The sequence below is a fragment of the Camelus bactrianus genome, chromosome 8 (assembly GCF_048773025.1).
Source record: "Camelus bactrianus isolate YW-2024 breed Bactrian camel chromosome 8, ASM4877302v1, whole genome shotgun sequence".
Lineage (NCBI taxonomy): Eukaryota > Metazoa > Chordata > Mammalia > Artiodactyla > Camelidae > Camelus > Camelus bactrianus.
This window is the reverse complement of record NC_133546.1, coordinates 79,838,223-79,857,667: the sequence shown is the minus strand read 5'-3', so window position 1 is coordinate 79,857,667 and position 19,445 is coordinate 79,838,223. Positions and strand designations below refer to the sequence as shown.

The window sequence follows — 19,445 nt, the reverse complement described above, 5'->3', positions numbered from 1 at the left end:
AACTTAAAGGGATTTAAACCCTCAAGTGGCTTCTGCCCAGGTAATAGAACAGAAAAAATCTGACTGCATATTAGATCTTTTCATTTGACTTAAACCCTATGCTCTGTCTCCTAGGCTTCATCTTGCTTGTAAAACAATGTTGCTTAGAGCCTGAAATATACAGGAGAGCCTATTCTGAAGGCTCTGACCTTTAAGGATATTTAACACTTTTTCATTCATAAAAAGATAACAAATTACAGAATAGAAAATAACGTTTGTTTTGTTGGAGGTTTACAGAGATTTGACCCAGGCAGATAGCTGCAAGAACAAAGGATTCTAACAACAAGGAATTCCTACACCAGGAAGATTGCAAGAACCAAGCACGTAGGAAAGGAGCCTGAATTCTGACTTGGGGAGATGGTTTTCCAGGACATTAGTTTGCCATCTAGGTCTACAGAGACTTGCTATTCCTTGCCCCAACACCTGGTCTCCCAACTTATTGGCCTGTCCTGCACTGAGGAGAATGAATTTGGACTCGGTAAGACTCCTATCTACCTAGCAAGCAGGGCACTGGAACTGAGTGTTATGGAAACAACAGGCCAGCCAAGAAACAAGCACCACTGGGAGGGTTGGAGTACTCAGATTTATTATGCCGGCGGGCTCAGAGGGGCTTCTGCTCCGAAGTTCTGAGCAACTCCAAGACATGCACATGAGGTTTTAAAGGGTTAATTACAAGTAAGGGGTATTACCCAATAAGGCTCAAACAACATAAAGCAAGGAATCAGTACACTGGAGCTTATCAACTTGTAATAGATCACGTTACTGACACCTGTTGAGGTTGGATTTACGAGTTAGCTTGTTAGCCCAGTAAACTGACACTAAACTTCAGATTTACGAGTTAGCCCAGCAGAATTTAGATCAGTAAACCGACAGTTATCACACTTAGATTTGTGACTTAGCTTGTCAGCCCAGCTGGGCTTTTCCTTTACATAAGGAAAGCTCTCTCACACCCAGGGAACTACTGTGAGCCCTTGATGGTTCCACTAGGGTGGGGTGTGGTTTACCCAGGAGGGATGGGGACTGTGCACCAACACTCAGGCTGTCTGCTCTGTCTGGGGCTCTGATCTTGTACCACCCCGCTCCCCGCCAGCCCAACACCTGGGAGAGTGGAACTAAGGCAGAGATCATGCCTGCCTGTTTCCCAGCGTGTAAAAGGGGAATAGGTACTCTTCCCAAGGTAGTTCTGAGCGACAACACCTGCGGGTGCTTGGTTCCCAGAGCAACAGAAAACCCAGCTCCGCGTGGAGGCAACGGGTGTGATACCCATAGGGGTTCTGCAGAAGCATCGGATGGAGGGCTGGATCAGAGAGGTAAAACATGAGCTGCGGGCCTTGAAGGGTAACAGAATGATACAGAGGCAAGACTGCCGCCTCCTTCGGGGTGCCCCCAGAGGTAAAGCTTTTCTCTCCATCTCCGCTACGACCCTCCCCTCTCCAGATCCATCCCTTTTCTCTGCTCTTCCGGTCCATCTGTCTCCCTCCACTTTTCCCCTCCTCTCCTCCCCCTCCCATCTTCTCCCTCCCTCGCTGCCCCACCTTCTCTCGCAGAACCCAGAGTGGATCGCTGGCCCTCCTGCGCATGGGCAGTCGGTGCCAGCTGGACCGCGGGCTGGAAGCTCCAGCTCCGAGCCGGGGATCGGCCCCAAAGGCTTCTCAGCTCTGTCGACCGGTAGGCCTTTAGCTCCTGCCCGGGGCCGGGGCCTCTGGCTGTGGAAGTGCAAGGTGGGGGGCTCCCGGGAAAGGGGTCAGGCGGCTGCGGGAGGGCAGTCGGCATGTCACAGCCCCCCAGGGCGCCAGTCAGCCTGTGTTCAGCTGAATTGCTCTGGCCAGACCCCTCTGCCCGCGCCACCTAACCCGGCGCCCCGGCCACACCCTTCCATGGCCAGGTGTGCACATGCAGCCTCTCACCCAGCCGGGCTCCCCTCAGTCCGTGGCTGGCGTCCCCTTCCCCTCTCCCGCCCGCGAGTCCTCTCCTCCCTGGCTGCCTCTCCTCGGCCGCCGGCACGTCCCCGCCCCTGGGCGGGCTGTGTCCCGGGCGGGTGGTGTCTGCGGACCCGAACGGGGGCAGGCGGCTGGGGCTGGGGCTGGCCTCCGAGCGGGGCTGCAGCCCGCGTTTCCACCAACCCCCCCCCCGCTTTCCCTGCCCCGCAACCCCGGGGCTGCCCTGCTCTTCCTTTCCTGCTCCCTGAGGACAAGCTCAGCGGCGTGGGCGCTGCTCCCTGGGCTGAGAGCCTCCGGCTGTAAAGCGCAGCCTCTGGTGGAGTCGGGAAAGTGGATCCTCAGTGCTGAGCGAGCTTCTGTCTCCTCCCTCAGTGTTTCTGCCCCAGGTAAGTACCTTGAACACTTTCAGGTGTAATTATGGCGGTGCTTGTTGATGTCACGTGTTTTTATAGTACCAGGGATTACAGTGTTGAAAGCAGGGCTTGGTTCAGTTAAAAATGAGCTGAAGGCATGAGGCTGTGTCATGCTCCTTCCTTCCCTTTCCCAGGGTGAAACATGTAACCGTCGATTTTAAAAAGATAGTTACAATCCCTAACTAGCCCAGCCCAGCTAGGGTGCGTTAACAGGAACAGCACCACCAGAGGCGTTGGAGACCCAGGGACATTGCAGTCCTAAAGAGCTCCTGGCACAGTTTGGTTTGTTTTGGTTTTTTGTTTTTCTTAAATCGTGGGGCAGACTAGTAGTATAGAGGGAAAAATAATTGTCAAGAAATATTTTTTCATATAACAGCTTTATTGTGATATTGTTCACACACCATGAAGTCCATCCATTTAAATGGTACAATTCAGCAACTTTTAGCATATTCACAGTGGTGCAACAATTATTATTCCAGAACGTTTTCATCACATCAGAAAGACCAGTGAAAATGAGTGACAAACCCACCCCTCCTCAGTGGTGTTTCTAAGGAAGTTTCATGCCTATTCCTGACCGTAAAATAACTTGTTACATTCCATGAAATATCTGGTAGGAATTGTAATCAGAATTGCAATGAATCTGTGTATCAAAACAGGAAGAATTAATGTCTTTATGGCATAAATTTCTTCTACCCATGAATATATCTGGGACTGTATCTTTTCATCTCTCCAGAGCCTGGCCCATGGGAAGTCCTCACTAAATTTTTGGGCTTGTGAATGATGAGATTCTATACATCGTTAGTTGCTACTGTAGCCTTTCACAGAAGAGAAAAGTAACCTCAGTGAAGCCAAGTGACTCTGTAATGGTCAGAAAGAGTGACAGCCAGTGCTGGAGTGATCCAGTGGACTTGGTGCTTGCAACCAGGATTCTCCAGCACCTACAGCTAAGGGGATTACAGTATTCTTTTTTTTTTCTTAATGGCGTTGCTTTTATTTTTAATTATTTTTTTAATTTATTTTTTATTGAAGTGTAGTCAATTTACAATGTTAGTTTCAGGTGTACAGCAGAGATTCAGTTATAAACATATGCATATGTATATACATATGTAGTATATTGTTTTTAGTAGAACCCATTACAAGAAATTGAATATAGTTCCCTGTGCTATATAGTAGGCCCTTGTCATTTATTTTATATTTATTAACGTGTATCTGTTAATCTCCCCTTTCCTGCCTGCTAAGCACAGTTTGCTTCCTATGTCCATGAGTCCATTTGTAGCAGCACCATTTTTCCTAGTAATATATGCTCTTTGGCTGCTTTCAGTTTCAGTAATTCCATGTTATCTGTGAGCGCTTTTCTTCTGGTGGCCTTTATGTGCTTTGCACACGTGGTAATAGAGATCTGTATTTGGGAGAACTCCAGGCCTCGTGTAGTCCCTGGTACAGAGTGCCCACTGAGTTGATGCTTGAACTGGGAAAAAAAACAGTAAATGTTGGAATTTACACTATGGTTGAGAATTCCAGGTTTCTGTAACCTGTTTACCCCACCTTATTATTGGCTGCCCCCATACTGGGTAATTTGGTGGAATTTCATGGTATGGTGGTGTAGAGACAGGGCCTTGTATGCTTCTTCTCTTTCCGTTTTCTAACACTCATTCTCCTGGGCCTCCCAGATCCTCCCCCAGTAGTTCCCAGGGCTGGCTTGGTGTTGTGCTGAGGAAATATTTGTTAATAAGGCCCTTTCCTCATCTCTTCTGACCCTCCGTTTCTTTCTCTGCACAATGAGGGCTTAGACTAGATAAGTGCTTTTCAGTTTCTTTTAAAGCCATGTTTCCTTTGAGAAACAGAAAATGCAAATCTCTCCTCCCATCCCAACACTTTAGATTTTGTTACTTCCTGCAAGGAGTCACATAGCTCTTTGTGGAAAATTGATGTGATTGTGATTCCAGGTTGCACAGAAAATACTCTTCAGAGATTTATTGCAGGGAGAGGGCAGAAAAGGGGCAGTATGTCACACTTTCTAGTGTGAGCACTGGAGCAGGGGCTTGGATTTAAATATGGTGTCTGTCGTGGCCTCTCTTTAATCTTGCACAATGTGACAAACCTCTCTACCTCAGTTTCTTGATGTGTCAAGTTGGGGTGATAATATTTTAAGGCTTTTGTTAAACAATATACACATAATCTATTTGTGTCTCAGTAGAAACAAGACCTGCAAGGGATTCAGGGATATAAAAAAAAAAATCTTGCCCAAAGCACTATGTCGCTGTGTATTTTAAATTTCCTGGAGGGTGATGGTTGAGTCTAAAGTCCATCGTGGGACAGGTGGCCCATAGTTCTCTATGCCCCAGATGGCCCCCTCCTCCCCAGACCTCTTCCTCAGTCCAGGATGAAGTTCCCTAGTAGATTTACACAGAGGTCTTGTGGAAATGGCTTTTCATTTTATTGTTTCACCAAGAAGGGCTGCCATCATGATCTCTGTGGTCAGGTTTTGAAGGGCTGCCATCTTGATGTCTAGTCAGGTGAAGGCTATGCAATTGGGAATTTCTATGTAATAAAAAGGAAAAAAATTACAAATAGAAAATTAGAACAAGTGTGGTGACAGGGACTCTTGGAAGTGAGCACCATTAGCTTTGTTAGCTTCAGGTGCAGTGGCCTCTTGCCACGAGGACCCATCCTCTTGCTCTGAATTTGGAGGGACCTGTGGGTTCAGTGGGAATGTTAACTGAGTGTATCTCATGTGCTGGGCATTGTCCTATTTTTTCTGTGTGTTCCTTTTTTGAGACAGTGAGCACATTTAACCTCAATACCTTCTTTAAAAAAGTAGAAATTTTATTTTGAGATATAATGTAGATTCCCATGTAGTTGTAAGAGATAATATGGAGAGGGCCTATGGACCCTTTCCCAGTTTTCCATAATGGTTCCATCTTGCAAAGTTGGGGTACGATTAATTACTGACTCACTAACAATTTGAGGTTTGTGTTATTGCCATCATTTCTATTCACGATTAAACTGGGGCTTAGAGAAGCACACACGCCTGCCCAGGTCACCCACATGGTTAGTGTAGAGACGGGTGGAACGTGGGCTTGGGATTTCCAAGCAGTACCATTATGATGGTCTGTGGCAGGGAGCAGCATTCATTTTGCTTGTTTATTCATTCATTCAACAAACATTTATTGAGTAACCTCTGTGGGTCAGATGATTTCATAGGGTTATCTGATTCTTCAGCAGTACTGAGAATCAGGTAATATTTACATTTTTTTAAATCTGAGAAAATTAGCTCATAGAGTTTATTACCCCCCCGAAGGAAATATAGCTCATAAAGGAGGGATAGTAAATTTGTAGTCACCCGTTTTTATGCAGGTGGTACCCTAGGCATTTTACATTTGCAAACTTCCGTAATCCAGATATATTCTTGTAAGGCAAGGATTTTTTTTTTTTAATTGAATTATAGTCAAGTTTACAATGTTGTGTCAATTGCAAGGTGTTTTTTGAATTTTGAATTAAAAAGTATTTTTTGAGGAGGGTAATTAAGTTTATTTATTTGTTTCATTAATTAAAATGAGGTACTGGGACCTCGTACATGATAAGCATGTGCTCTACCACTGAACTGTACCCTCCTCCCCAAGGCAAGTTTTCTTATCCATTATTCTGCAGCTTAGGGGTTCAATTAAATTGGAATTGAAATCCACATCTTTTGCTCCTACTGTTGTCCTTTTCTTTATATTCTGCTGAAGGGGGTTGCGGAAAGCAGTTCCTTTTTTCATTTCTTTATTCCGCATTTTTGAGCAGTGACTTTGCATCAGGGCCTTGCTAGCCTTGCTAGGTGCTTTGAAACAGAAAACAAGAAATGACCCTTCTCTGCAGGTTCAGGAAGCCTAGACCAAAAGCTGGGTAAAGTGATCCGAGCTACGGTAGCCATGTGCAGGCTCTGAAGGACAAACTGTACCCCTGGATTTGCTTGGGCTTCCCCTGCCTTCTGGCTGGTACACACCAGGTCACCGCAACCCAGAGGCGCCCACAGCACACAGCACAATATTTACCTCGATCTCCTCTCCCCTCTCGGCAGGGCCTGCAACATGAACATTCCTGACTACGTGCAGTGTGCTGAGGACTATTAGGCTCTTCCCGTGGTGGTCAAACCAGTGGGGATCATCTCAGAGGAGAATTTCTTTTGCATCTATAAGCGAATCTCCTTGGTGAGCCAGATCAGCCCGTGCAGCTCCCAGGGCGCACTCTGTACGCACTACAGGTACCACTATGCGCCCAAGAATGGATGGAGCGTCTTCCAGACCCACCGCATGGTTGTGGGCCTTGTCACCATTACCGACTGCCTCTCGGCCAAGGCCTTCGAGAAGCTCCACGTGCAGAGGAGCAGTATGGCATCACGCTTAATGACTCTCAGCTCTTTGTCTTTGTGCTGCATGGGGAGGTAAGCCAAGCAGCCGCGCACCGACGTGGCCTTCAATCTACGAGGACTGCAGGGTGGTGGAGAAGAGGATCGAGGACTTCACTGAGTCACTCTTCATCTTGCTCAAGTCCAAGTGGCTGGATGGGGCCCCTGACAAGCCTGGGGACAAGATCCCACTCCTCTGCATGCCGTTTGAGAAGGAGGACTTCATGGGACTGGACACAGACAGCAGGTAAGTTTACCTGGAGGCCAGTCCACCCTGGCTTTGTGCCGGGTTTCTTTTCTCCATCCAGAAAGTGATCAGCAAGGAATAGGACTCTTTTGTATCCAAGGGGGGAGGGAGGTGCAGCCCGCCGGTTTACAGACATTTAAAAGTGAATCCGCCTTTGTTTCAGAGAGATCCTTTTAGTGATAGTGTTAGAGCACTTACTCCTGCTTTTCAGCCAGGACCCTGGTGGGACCCCTGGAGTTGCTGTTCAATAGAGTAGCCACAGCCACTGATGCTAGGAGCACTGGGGAGGAGGCTGGTCTGAGCTGAGATGTGCTGTAGTTCAAATGCACATGAGACGCTGAGGCTTGTCTACTAAAAGCATATAAACTATCTTGTTACTTCCTCTATTGATTACATGTCAAAATGGTAGTATTTTACATACAGTAGATTATGTAAGATATGTTCTTAAAATCAGTTTCTAGTACTTGTTTTTTGTTTGTTGGTTTGTTTCTTTGTTTACCGTTTTAAATGTGGCAACTGGGAAACTTTCTTTACATGGCTCTCATTTCATTTCTGTTGGGCAGCGTTTCCTGGGACAGTCTCATCCCTTTGCTTATAGATGAGATGCTGAATCCCGAGAGGCAGAACGAGGCGCTGGTTGAGCTGGCTTGGAGCCAGTGTCTCCTGCCTCCCAGGCTCAGCACCTGTTCGGCTCAGGCCCTCTCTTCCTGCCCGACAGGCAGCATGCCATGTTAGGATATCAGAAACACCGCCAGGGACCTCCGAATGAACTCCTTATGCAGGGAAAGGCGTATCACGGAGTATGGGAAAGAGCAGAGAAATGTTCATCCTCACTTTGTCCCTGTGATTAAGTCAACGGCCCCAATTTGCCTCGGAATTACAGACGAGCTCTTCTGGGCTGCCTAACCCCCCAACTTCTGCTCTGTTTCCCCGTGTATCTATTGTGCTGTCCCTCGGACAGAAGAGGGTGAGATGCCTTTGCCGAGAGGTGGTCCCACTTTGCTGGGGAGAGTGAGGGAATCTGTGTACACCCGGCCTACGGCCTCGGTCCTTGAGTCTGGAGAGGGCTCATGGCGGTCCCACAGGTGATGGTCGGACGACCTGGCACGTGCTGCCGGGCCCGCTGTGGAGGCGGTGCTCTGTGATTCTTGAACTTAATTAAGATCAGATTCTACTTTCTGGTTGTTTGGAAGTTGGAGGAGAAGATGCCAGAGAATTGATAAAAAGAATATCCAGATCAGCCCTGTGAGTGATAGGCAAGAGGACCCGAGTCCCACCTGCGTGAGGTGCCTAGCGGTCTCTGGATGAATTTCCTGTTCCTCCCGGACATGCTTAAGGAAGGGGCAAGGCATGTCGTGGCCATGATCTGTTCTTGTCCTCACAGGGCCCTGTGATCTACATGCCCGAGCACCCATCTGCTCCTTGGAGATGAGGTGTCAGGTTTAGGAGCCTGGGAACTGCTGAGGGCACAGCTGCCAGCACCGGGCTACACCGAGGCTGGCTCCGTTCACCTCACATGTCACCGCCTGCTGATCCCCCAGGCGTCAGTCAAGGTAGGTGCATCGGTGCAACGTAAGCAGGGACCACCTTCTCCCCCTGGACAGACTGGTGGGTGAGCAGTGGAAGCCTGGAGCCCTGCCCAAGCCCTCAGGCCAGTGCCTCCTCTTTTGTCACAGGAGGCACTGGTGACATTATTGCTCAGCAACTGCTTGGCTCTGGGTCTGCAGACCCACCAGAGAATTTCTGCTTGTTTTTGCTTTTTGAAGTCTGCCCTTGGGATTTGGAGGAGTAGCTGGATATTTGCTTAGCCCATAGTGGTTGACACAGTCACCATTGTTTACCCAGAACCTCGTGTACCAGGCATGGCTCCCGGCATCAAAATATAGCAGCGCATTAAACCTCCCTCCTTGTGCTTCTGTCTGTTTTGGTACCGTAAGGTCTCAGCCAGCATCTTAACGTCAGTGAGATAACGCGGCCAGTGAGCTAGGGTCAAGCAAGTTCTCCTCCAGTCACTTTTACTCCATTGTTGCTTTTACTATTCCGCAGACATTAATTTTTTAAACAATGCTTTGGTGCAGGAACAGAGCCTAAATCTCTCCTGCTACTCTTGGTGGAAGTGCGTAAAACTGTCCAGCCTGAAATGTGACCACAATTTGTAGCTTAAGACCTGCCTAGACCCATGTATGTGGAGTTTTGGTTAGGGGCGCTGACCACGTTGGGGTCCCCCGGCAGGGCCGCTCCCCTCAGGCCCCTGCTCTCCCTGGAGCAGGAGGTGAGTGTGGGTCTCACCATCCCCGCGTCCCTGGCCTCACACACTCACGTAAATTCTTGTACGTGCTGTCAAAGTCATTTTTGTTCTTGTGTGTTTCTAATTTTCTCTTGTTCCTCTTTTCCTTTTTCTTTATTCCTTTTTCTCTTGTACTGCCCTGTGAGCATGTTGTTGCGTCTGAAAATGTGGGCTGTGCACACCCTGCATTGGAAATAGCTAGATCGCCCTCCGAGCTGTCTCCATCGCTTTAAAAAGCAAAAACTTAACAGCTGCCTTAATCCATGTATTATCCTTGTCATCTTTTTATTTTCTAATTTTTTTTAGCACATCACCCACTGGTGTTTGATACCTCTTAAAATCCTTGCTTTAAGGAACCAGTTTGGTCCTCCTTATATTTGGTGACAAATGCGCCCTTATTAAATTTGTTTGATTGTTTTGAAGAAGTGAGATGCGAATTCATTTAGGCGGCTGCTGAGGGATATTTTTCATGGAGTATTTAATCTTGTAAAGTCAAATTCTGCAGCATCTTGCTCCATTCCTTCTTTTACACAAACGTGCTTGGCACTCGGTTCCTGGTTGTCGCTGTGTGACGCGCGTGACGGCGCTGCCTGGCCGGCGGTCACTGGTGAGGAAGTGGCAGGCTCGGGGGTGAGCAGCTGTTGGAGGAAGCAGTCACCGTTTTGTTATTTAATTTTTTTTTTTTTGCATTTTATTTCCCGTGCCATTTACTTTACTTTGCCTTCACAAAGAGGCAGAATTTGGTGTAAAATCCATGCCACTCTTTTGTTCCCTTTACGAGGCTGGTTTATCTGAGTATCAGGACAGCATGTCCTTCTCCTAAGTAGCTGGTTCACCTGGATCTGGTGGACATAGGGACTGCTAAAGGGGACCGTAGCTTCCACCCTGCTCCAGCCAGTGGGCATTCAGAGCCGGGTCTGTGGTTTGCCTCAGCAGCCGTGCAGGCCTCCCTGCACCGTCCTTTACTTTTAACCCATGTTGGCAGTAAATAGCTGACTCCGTGTCTGTTGCAGCTGACGTCCACCTCTTTCGGCCTTGTCGTTAGTTTGCGGGAGTGAGTCTCCAACACCCCAGTCAACTGTGAAGGAAGATGCTTTGGCCGACCTAGGACCTTGGATTCTCACCCCCACCATGGTTCATCTCACCCGGTGAAAGTGTTTGGCCACCACCATCATGCTGACCATGAGGCCTTGTTTCTCCTTTCATGCTCTGGTCCAAATGTGGACACTTCATTTTTCACTGAATTTGTCTCGCTTCAGACAGGAAAGAATATCTGAAGGAGTCCATCACATTGTGGGTGGGGAACAGATCAGAAGTAAATGTCGTAAGTAGAAGGAGTCTAGTCTGTCCGGGTTGGCAAATGCAGGCTGGGATCTGTGATGGCCAGGATATGCCCTGGACACAGGCCTTTCCTGTGGCTCCCGAGAGCCCAGGGGTCGGAGTGAGAACAGCCTGGCCTGGGTTCCTCCATCCTCGTCTGCTTACTGACAACTGTGTCTGCTAATTAGGAGCTCCCCCACACCTCGGGCCCTTCAAAACTCAGACCACGGGAGAACCTTGAGTCCCTTCTCCTGGGCCTCCTTTGTGAGAATACAGTGCCTTCTGAGGTGACCAGTGGCAGGAGATGCCTCCCCCTCCAGGGAGCACCCTTTGGAGGACTGTGACTCAGTGCACCATGCTGTGAGCTTGTGGGGTTCCGGCCGTGGTCCCTGCAGAACCAGACTTGAGATGGGCTTAGTGACGGATATAACAGGACTGATTCCAGGGCAGGGCTTGGGGGAGGGAACAGTGGAAATTGAATGTGACCTCAAACACATAGGTGGGTGCTGGGGCTGTTACTAAAATGGGGTGTCTGGGAGGTACCTGCCAGGAATCGAATTCCAGAGTAAATGGCGGACATGAGGCATTTTTAAGATTCCACTTGTCATCCAAGTTAGGACTTCAAAGAGGCACTCGGGTCTATGGCCCTGGGGCTCAGGTGAAGGAGCCGGACTAGAGATACACGTTGGGAGTCTTCATTCTTAGCTGGTGTTCACAGACGCGCATGTGAATTAGATCATCTGGAGAGCTGCAGACTGAGGCTGAGGCGGGGCAGGGCTGTGCCTGGGTTGGAGGAAAGCCCAGACCATGCAACTTTGGTGTGTCAGTCTGCGGCGTTTGCGATTTTCAGACTAATGCCATTTATCCTTAAGGGGCCTGGGGTTGGGCAGGGCCAGCCTGGAAGATATCTGAAAGGAGTTTCGTGGCCACGTGTGTGTCTTGGGATGATGCAGAGTCTGCAGGGTCCGGGAAGGTAGACTTCTAAGAAGCTGGAGTTGGAGTGGGGAGAAAGTAGTCACACTCACCTGTGAGGGAGGGAGGGCGTCTTTGGGAGTCGCCACCTTACTGGACTCGCTTTCCAATGAACAGAAGGCAATCAGATAGAGGATCTGAGGTGAGAAGAGATGGGCACTGGGAGGGGAGCCAACCTGGAGAATGGTGCTTGCAAAGTTCTGGAATAGTCTCCCTGAAAAATTGAGTTAAAAATACCCAGACTCTTAAGAACATTGATAGTGACTGGGGAGGAGGCAGTTGTTTTTCTGGCCTCCTAAGTGTAATGCATGTATTCAGGGATACACAGAAGATTCGGGCAGTCTTTTCCAGGGGTTTGATCCTTACAAGGGGGAACAGTGAAAGTTTAAAGGGGAAGAAGGGCAGCGGAGGGAAGCTAGTCAGGCCCCGTGTCAGATACCAGTCGGCAGCCCTACTTGCGTGTTGCATTCTCATCCATGCCTCCCAGGTGGACGGTGGCAGGCCCCTTTTGCGGATTGCGAAGCCTTCTCAGAGGGGTTAAGGAATTGGTCCGTTTAGCGTCTAGTAAATGCTGTAGCAGGATTCAAGCAGGGCCTTGTCAGACTTCAAGGGCATGTTCTCTCTACTAATTCCGGTACCTCCCTGTTGTACCTGGATTGGTGAATTGGGTCAGTATTTGAGCCTTTCATAAAAAATACGATTTAAGTACCTCAGGACTGTTTCACAAAGCTCAGTGTTCTTTAATGGTTCAGAAGCACCGCAGTGCTTTTCGCCCCACAGAGGTAAGGTCTTACTCCTTTGACGCTGACGTGGTTGCAAATGACGTACAGGTGCAAAACCAGACTTAGCAGCTTCTGAAGGGAAACTCTCCAGTTCTCCCTTGATCGACTTTCTTCCATGGGATGTAACTGCTGCAGCGTAGGCCTGAGCTTTCCGTATGGAGTGAGGGTTTGATATCCAAAGTTAGCATAAAACGGTCAGATGAAGAAAATCGACGTTGACAATTTATTTTTGGGTTACATTAGTGAAGATATTCTATCAGTTAATGACCCATATATCGAATGAAATTCAGTACAGAACATTGCAATTCTTACTTTCTATTTAGAGTTGTCTTACAGAGTAAGGTTGCCTGCTTTGGAACATCAGTTCCACCACCACGGCAACTATCAGTGTGTTGGTGTGATTGCATTTACGCAGTGAATGTAATCTGGGCTTCCTCAGCCCCAAACACTCCAGTGCAGAATCACGGGCTGTAGCCATCTCTTAGTCACGCAAATACTTCTAAAATTATATGATGCCAGAAAAGAAAGAAGAGGGAGAGAGAGATTGCCTTTATCAAAGTTCCTTTCTATTCTAACTGCAAACTGTTGTTGAACAGCTCTGGTTTCCTTTGGATATGAATATATACATTTCTATGCATGTAATCTGGGTTTTGGACTAGAACACCAAGCTCTTGCTGTTCACAAGCCACAAAAATAGTAGCCAAATTGCACAGGTGTGAAATAGTTTATACTTTTTTCTGAGAAAGAATCCATGAATTTGGGACTTGGGCTGTGATTTTTGCTTTTTGCTTCCCCCACCCCTCTTGTAATCTCTCACTCCTTCCCACGTGGCCCCCAAGAGTTCGTGGTTTCAAAGGAGTGGGCAAACACCCAGTTGGTCACCATGTACTGTTGCTATAGATGGAGCCCTGCCAAGACCTAAAGGACATTCTCAGAGAGGACTTCCTGGAAGAAATGGGCTCTACATTCAATCGTGAGGACAGAGTAAGTGTCAGCCAGGAGAAGGAGTCAAGAGTGTGGCTCAGGTGGCAGGTGCAGCCCGGGCAGAGGCCTGGAGGCTTGTGGTGTGGGGACCTGGGTAGAGTGCCCTGTGTGGTCCAGGGTGGAGTGTTCCCCTGCTTGGGAGGACCCTGGAGAGAGCCTGGGGTGAAGGGCTTTGGAAGACGTTGGGTTTTATTTGAACAGACACTGGAGGCAGTGAAGGGTGTCAGCAGGAAGTGACCCTCAGGAAAGGTACTTCTGGTTTTGCTTCTGATATTCTACAGACAGAAGGATCGGGACGGGCGAGAGCAGGTCTGTCTGTCCCTTTGAGATCCACCCCGTCATTCATTTATTCATAACACGCGCACTTCTGTGTGTCTAAGGGAGAGTGGGTGGACCCACATTAGTAAGCAAAATGTATTTGCTTCTTGTGAGCTTAGCAGTGTCAGAAGTTGACTTAGCCTAGAATGTTCTAGGAATAGAGGAAAAAGTTGCGGAGGTTGGAGGGAGGGAATTCTTCCTTGGGAAACAATCAAAATGAGCCTGGAGGCAAGTGGGAAGTAGGAGCAGGACAGGGGGTCCCAAAGGTCACTGGGGACCTGGGAACTGGGGTGAGGCTGGGTGAGCAGTGTCGGGGGCGGAGCTAGAATTCCACCAGGGAGCCTCTGAAGGGTTTGAAGTGGGGTGATGTAGTCAACTTTGTGATTTGGGAAGGCTGCCGTTGCTCTGGGGGTGTGTGTGTGTGTAGCGGGGAAGAAGGGGAGGGTGCCACCAACTGGGGGGTCACTAGAAGACCATTCACAGGCTGGGAGAGGGGCATCAGGTCTGCTTGGGGACGGCAGGGGCAGTGTGGATGCCGGATTTCCTTATGGGGAGGGCTTTTTATCGGGGTCGCCCGAGAGGCGACTTTTGGCTGGAAGAAAAGAGATGGAGGCTGCCAAGTGGACTTTCTTCTTCTCTCCTTCCCTGCCTTGTGTGATGATCTTAGCTCAGCCAACTTTTGGAACAGAAGAGCTAAGTTCCAGGGTAGCCCAGGACTTTGTTGAGCTCGTTCGAGTGAGATCTGATAGGATTTAGATTTCTGTTCAGATCTGCATGTTCACTTAGCTAGAAACCTCCCGTCATTTCGATTTCCATGGGGTATTTATTCTTGATAAAGTTTGCTTTCTTGGTGAGAGGAAATTTAATAGAGCTGTTGTCTTTCTCAAAAAAAAAATCATATCTTTAAAGAAATTTTATATTCCAAAGAATAGCAAAATTTAAAAATGATAAAGTAAGGCTTTGGTGTAGTTTCTTTGGTTTCTGAGCTAATGTGGTGTTAGAGCCTTTGCATTACTTAATAGCACATCCTTGTCAGTATTTAAAGAGGTGTTAGTGAGCAACCCAGGCCCCACCTCTCAAAACATCATTAAAGTTTGCTCTGAAATAGTGAGGTCATAAAGGTCTTGTTTGCAGATTTCAAACAGTTTGTTTATATTATGCAGCATAGCTCCATTTATAAAATAATAATAGGTTCAAAATTAAGAAAGTGGAAGATAATTGATTTTATTAAAGCTGAACCATAAACTTTCTTGTGCTAATGTTGCAACTGGAAATTCTGAAAAGAAAAATCCTACTGTAATATCATCTACGTGGTATACATATATGACTTCCACATTTGAAAAGTAACGGCGCAGTGGTTTTAGATGTCAGGAGCATTCCAGCTCAGATACTGGAATTGATGGTTGCTGGTTTTCAATGGAAGAGCCTAAATTTGCCTTCTTAGCATTTTTTTTTCTTTTGTAGTGAGAGGGCTGAGTAGTGCTTTGCCAGCATGAGTTTGGGGCAATTTGAGGGCAGATGTCGTGTACCAGCAGTGAGATATTTCCAATGCGTTTAATTTTCCGGACATCACCAGGGCACATGTGGGGTTTGTGCATGCAGGCTGGGATGCTGCAGGACTCCCTAATCCATCACCGTTATGTCCTGGAGCTGCTCCGGTTAGTGAATAATTTTCTGTGCCTTGGAGGTAAAGTGGTCTGATGCAGATGATCAGATATGTAGCTAAAGTGCTATTACTTGAAATAAGATAAACCTAGAAACATGGCTCTAACAATATAGGATGAGGGAGGAGATTTGGCTGAGCTGCGTGCAGTGGGGAGTCTCCTCAGGTGACTCCCACGCCGTGATTCCTGCCAATATCCGCCCCAGCCCTGCACGGTTGTCCTGCCGAAGCAAGCATTCACTTTGTTCAGAAACGCACTGAATTTCCTTGCGCCTCTGTTTGTTGGCTTTTTTTTGAAAGCACATCTTGCCCTTTGCTTAAATGCCATCCCTGCAAGTCGCCTCTTACACTCATCCTTCTGGACCTCGTCCATACATAGCTGCTGAATTCATGAACAGAATGTAGAATCTCCATTTAGTGAAACATTATTCAGACGTAAGAGTGAATAAAAAAGAAAAAGAGGAAAATGAAAAAGGCCACCTCTTCTGGGAAGTCCACTCTGACTGCTCAACCCGCCCTTTTCCCTTTGAAACACAATCACTTATGCTCCACTCTACTCTTTTTGATAGTACTTAAAACCCTCTAATAAACTTTAACGTTTTCAAAAAAAAAAGAGATGCTGATACCACTTCAACATGGACGAGCCTTGACAAGAGCATGTTAAGTGAAAGGAAGCAGACACACACGGCCACATATTGACTTCAGTGATCTGAAATGCCCAGAATAGGCACATGCAGAGGCGGAGAGCAGGTGATGGTTGCAAAGGGCTAGGTGGAGGGTGGTTAGGGAGTGACTGCTAGTGACAGGGGTGTTCTTCTGGGGTGATGAAGTGTTCTGGAAATAGATGGTGATGAGGGCTGCACAACCGTGAGTGTGCAGAAGACTGCTGAGCTCTGTCTCTGGGAGTGCCTGTGGTTGGGGGCGGCTTTATTTTCTTCTCACCCTGCACTCTGAAGAGACATCTTGTGCAGTTGCCTTCTTACTAGTGTGAGTGGTGAGAATCAGAGACTTTGCAGAGACTTGTTTCTTTTTCCCCCCCTGCTGAGTGTAGGCAAAATAATTTTAAGCCTGAGAAAGTGCTCCATCTGCAGAAATGTATTTCAGTTTTGCATGGTGTAAAAATCTTGAGAGATTTTTAATCGTTGAGGTCAGCCTGTGGGGGGAAATAGCCCGTGAAGCCTTGGGGAGACCTGGAAAAGCCACGCTTCCCTCCCTGACACGGGTGGACTATTCACCCCAGTTCAGGCAGTGAAGGGCCCAGACCCGTGAGCGGAGTTGACAATCGTGAGTATTTACGTGTATCCGCTGCTTCATCTTGGATATTAATTTCAAGCTGAGTCATTTTGTGGCGGCAGCCTCATCCTACATCGGGAATTTATATTATCTGCTCTTTGAGGTGAAGACCTGACATATTTTATTATTTAACAGTCTCCCTTGAATTGATATCTCAGATTCCTTTGTCAAAAGCAAAACAGCAGAAATACAGACGTCCTTTAATGCCAATATGACCAGGAGCAGGTTTAGTCTCTGTGCCTCAGTGGCCTTATCTTCGGGTGGGGATGATGATAACAGTGTTTTCCTCAGAGGGGCTGGTGAGGGGAGAGTGAGGAGCACAAAGGGAGGACTTACAGGAGATGCTCATGAATGACTGAATTTATTGCTCTCAGTCTGGTGAGGCCTCAGGGGCAGAGATGTCAGAACAGAGCATTCCTAGCCAGAGCTAGATCCGTGTTGGCAGCTGTTATGGTCAGTATCACAACTGTGGGTTATCAGGTAGTTTTAAGACTTGGTAATATGAATTCATGAATAATGTTAGAAGACTGGACATCTCAGATTCAGTTTACATAGTTCTCAAGATTTCCTCTGAGTAATGGATGGGTTTTTCCCCATCTTAAATCTGAGATGAGTCTCTAAAAAATTTCCGTATCCCTCCATCTTTTTGCTTTAATTCTCCATTTCTTAAAAAAAAAAGTTTTTAAATTGAGTTAGTGGGGACTGAACTGAGGGCCTCATGCATGCTAAGCACATACTCTCCCAAATGAGGTATAATCTCCCCCCTGATTTTTTTTAAAATTTACTTTCTTAGTATACAGAGGTTAGAGGCCTCTAATTCTTTTTCTGGAGACTTGTCCATGAACCTGTAAATCTATTATTAATGGACAAAACTTGGTTTATTAAATAAATGAATAGTATATTCTGCAATCCATCCAAAAGGAAATGTTCATTGGCATAAAATGTTTCTCCTTTAATGTGATTTCTCCTTTTTGGTCTAGCTCAATTTATTAACAGCCATCCTCATCATCATAATGACCAAACTCGCTCTGAGTGGACACCTACCTAAGGCTAAAATACTTTCCTCATGTTTTACTTCATAGCAGGTGTTTGACGGTAGGTATCAGTGTCTCCTTTTTTGCAGCTGAGGGATTGAGAGATGGAGCAGCTTGTCCCAAATCACACGCAGCTGGCGGTGGCTAGCTCGGTGCTGGAACCCAGGCTGCACAGGATGCATTCTTAATTGCTCCTCTAATCAGCCTCCCGTTGAGTGGTTACCCGAACTCCTGTGACTCCATAAATGGCCGATTTTAGTGATCTCAGCCTGATGAGGCCTTCAAAGGAGAGACACCAGAGAGAATGTGAGACAGAGTGGCATAAATTAAAATTGTACATTTTCACAGATGTTTAATTCTCAGGTAGTGGCATAAAAAGTTAATTTTTATGTATTTTAGTGCTCTGTAAGCACTAAAAACAAAACATTAAAAATAATTATAGTGCAAATGAGAAGGGGGCTTTGAAAGTCCAACCACTGCTGATGATGTTACTTGTTTTTCTCTAGTGGCCCTTATTGACAGAAATACTTACAAAGACTGAATTGGTTTTATGTAGTCTTAATATGGAAGAAAAGATTGTCAGTGAATATTTTAAGAAAATCTTTATTCTTTTCTTTCCTGATGATGTATATATAAGTTGTTTTCATGGCTTAAGTACATTTCCTCATTTGTGAAATTTGAGTAATATCGTTTAAGTTGTCTGACTGTGAGAGTTAGTAGCCTTGTATACAAAGAACCCAAGAGGTGCTTAGTAAAAATGTGCTGTCAAAATGACAGATATTTTAGAAGGATCAACTCTGAATACTAAAGAGGGTGTCTTATTACTGATGCATATTTAATATGTATATATATGATATATATGAATATGGCTTAAAGTAACAAGGATTCATTTATTTTTTAGTGCACTATGAAGTTTTAATGAAATCTGTATCATTCTAGTGAGACAGTGACTAGTTAAATTGCCTTAAGCAGACGACCTTGAAGGTTATTTACACAGAATGTGTATTGTTAGAACTCCGATGTCATGTTGCCGTGTAACCATCCACTCAGACATTTAAATTCGTTGGATTCTGACATCCACATTGATCATTTTCAGGGAATAAGCTTCTCCCGTTTGTGATTTAAGAAAATTTTGATCTTTTTTCCTGCACTCTTAACAGGTTTAAAATATCAAAACATTGATTTGACATGTAACTTTTTTAATAGAGACAATAAAGCTCATGCTGTTTTATTATGTAAATAAATGTTTTTGTACTTCAACAAACGTATGATTTCCTGGATTTTGAGAAGTATGTTGCAAGATACTTAGATAACCTACTTTCGGAAAAATACAGACGCGACTTTTATGAATATAGGCCTAGTACAGATCTGTTCATTTTTGCTACAGTGCAAGACATTAGGCCTAGGATAGATTTGTTGCCGATTGAAAGGAGGACAGATCCCATGTCTCAGTCTCCCCTCCTGTAAAATGAAGTGGCTGGACTGGATTCTTTCCTCTTCTAAGATGAGTTTCCATGAGCCTGTGTCTTTTGTTTATATTCAGGAGTATTAGCAATATCAGATTAAATACTGAGTTACCCTCGCTTCCCCCGAAGCAAAGTGCAGTATGTGCTACAGAAGCTTTTAGTTATCTGATTCTCGTTTCTTATCCTACAGGCAATTTTTGTGTTGCATGCTTCCTGGCAACCTGGAAGGTCTTTTTAGCCATAGGTGGCGCTTGTTGCCCCTTCTTACCGTCTTAATTTTCCTGTTTGTTAAAGAAG

The 19,445-nt window shown here is 46.4% G+C and overlaps 1 long non-coding RNA gene across 1 annotated transcript in view; it reads left to right on the top strand.

Annotated features, from left to right (window-relative positions):
- The first annotated feature begins 6,383 nt into the window (after positions 1-6,383).
- The window catches only part of LOC141578399 (uncharacterized), a 51,128-nt gene continuing 38,066 nt past the window's right edge, over positions 6,384-19,445 (top strand). The window contains exons 1-2 of the long non-coding RNA XR_012508782.1: positions 6,384-7,029; positions 8,414-8,582. This is a non-coding gene — a long non-coding RNA (uncharacterized LOC141578399). The remainder of the gene's footprint in view (positions 7,030-8,413; positions 8,583-19,445) is intronic.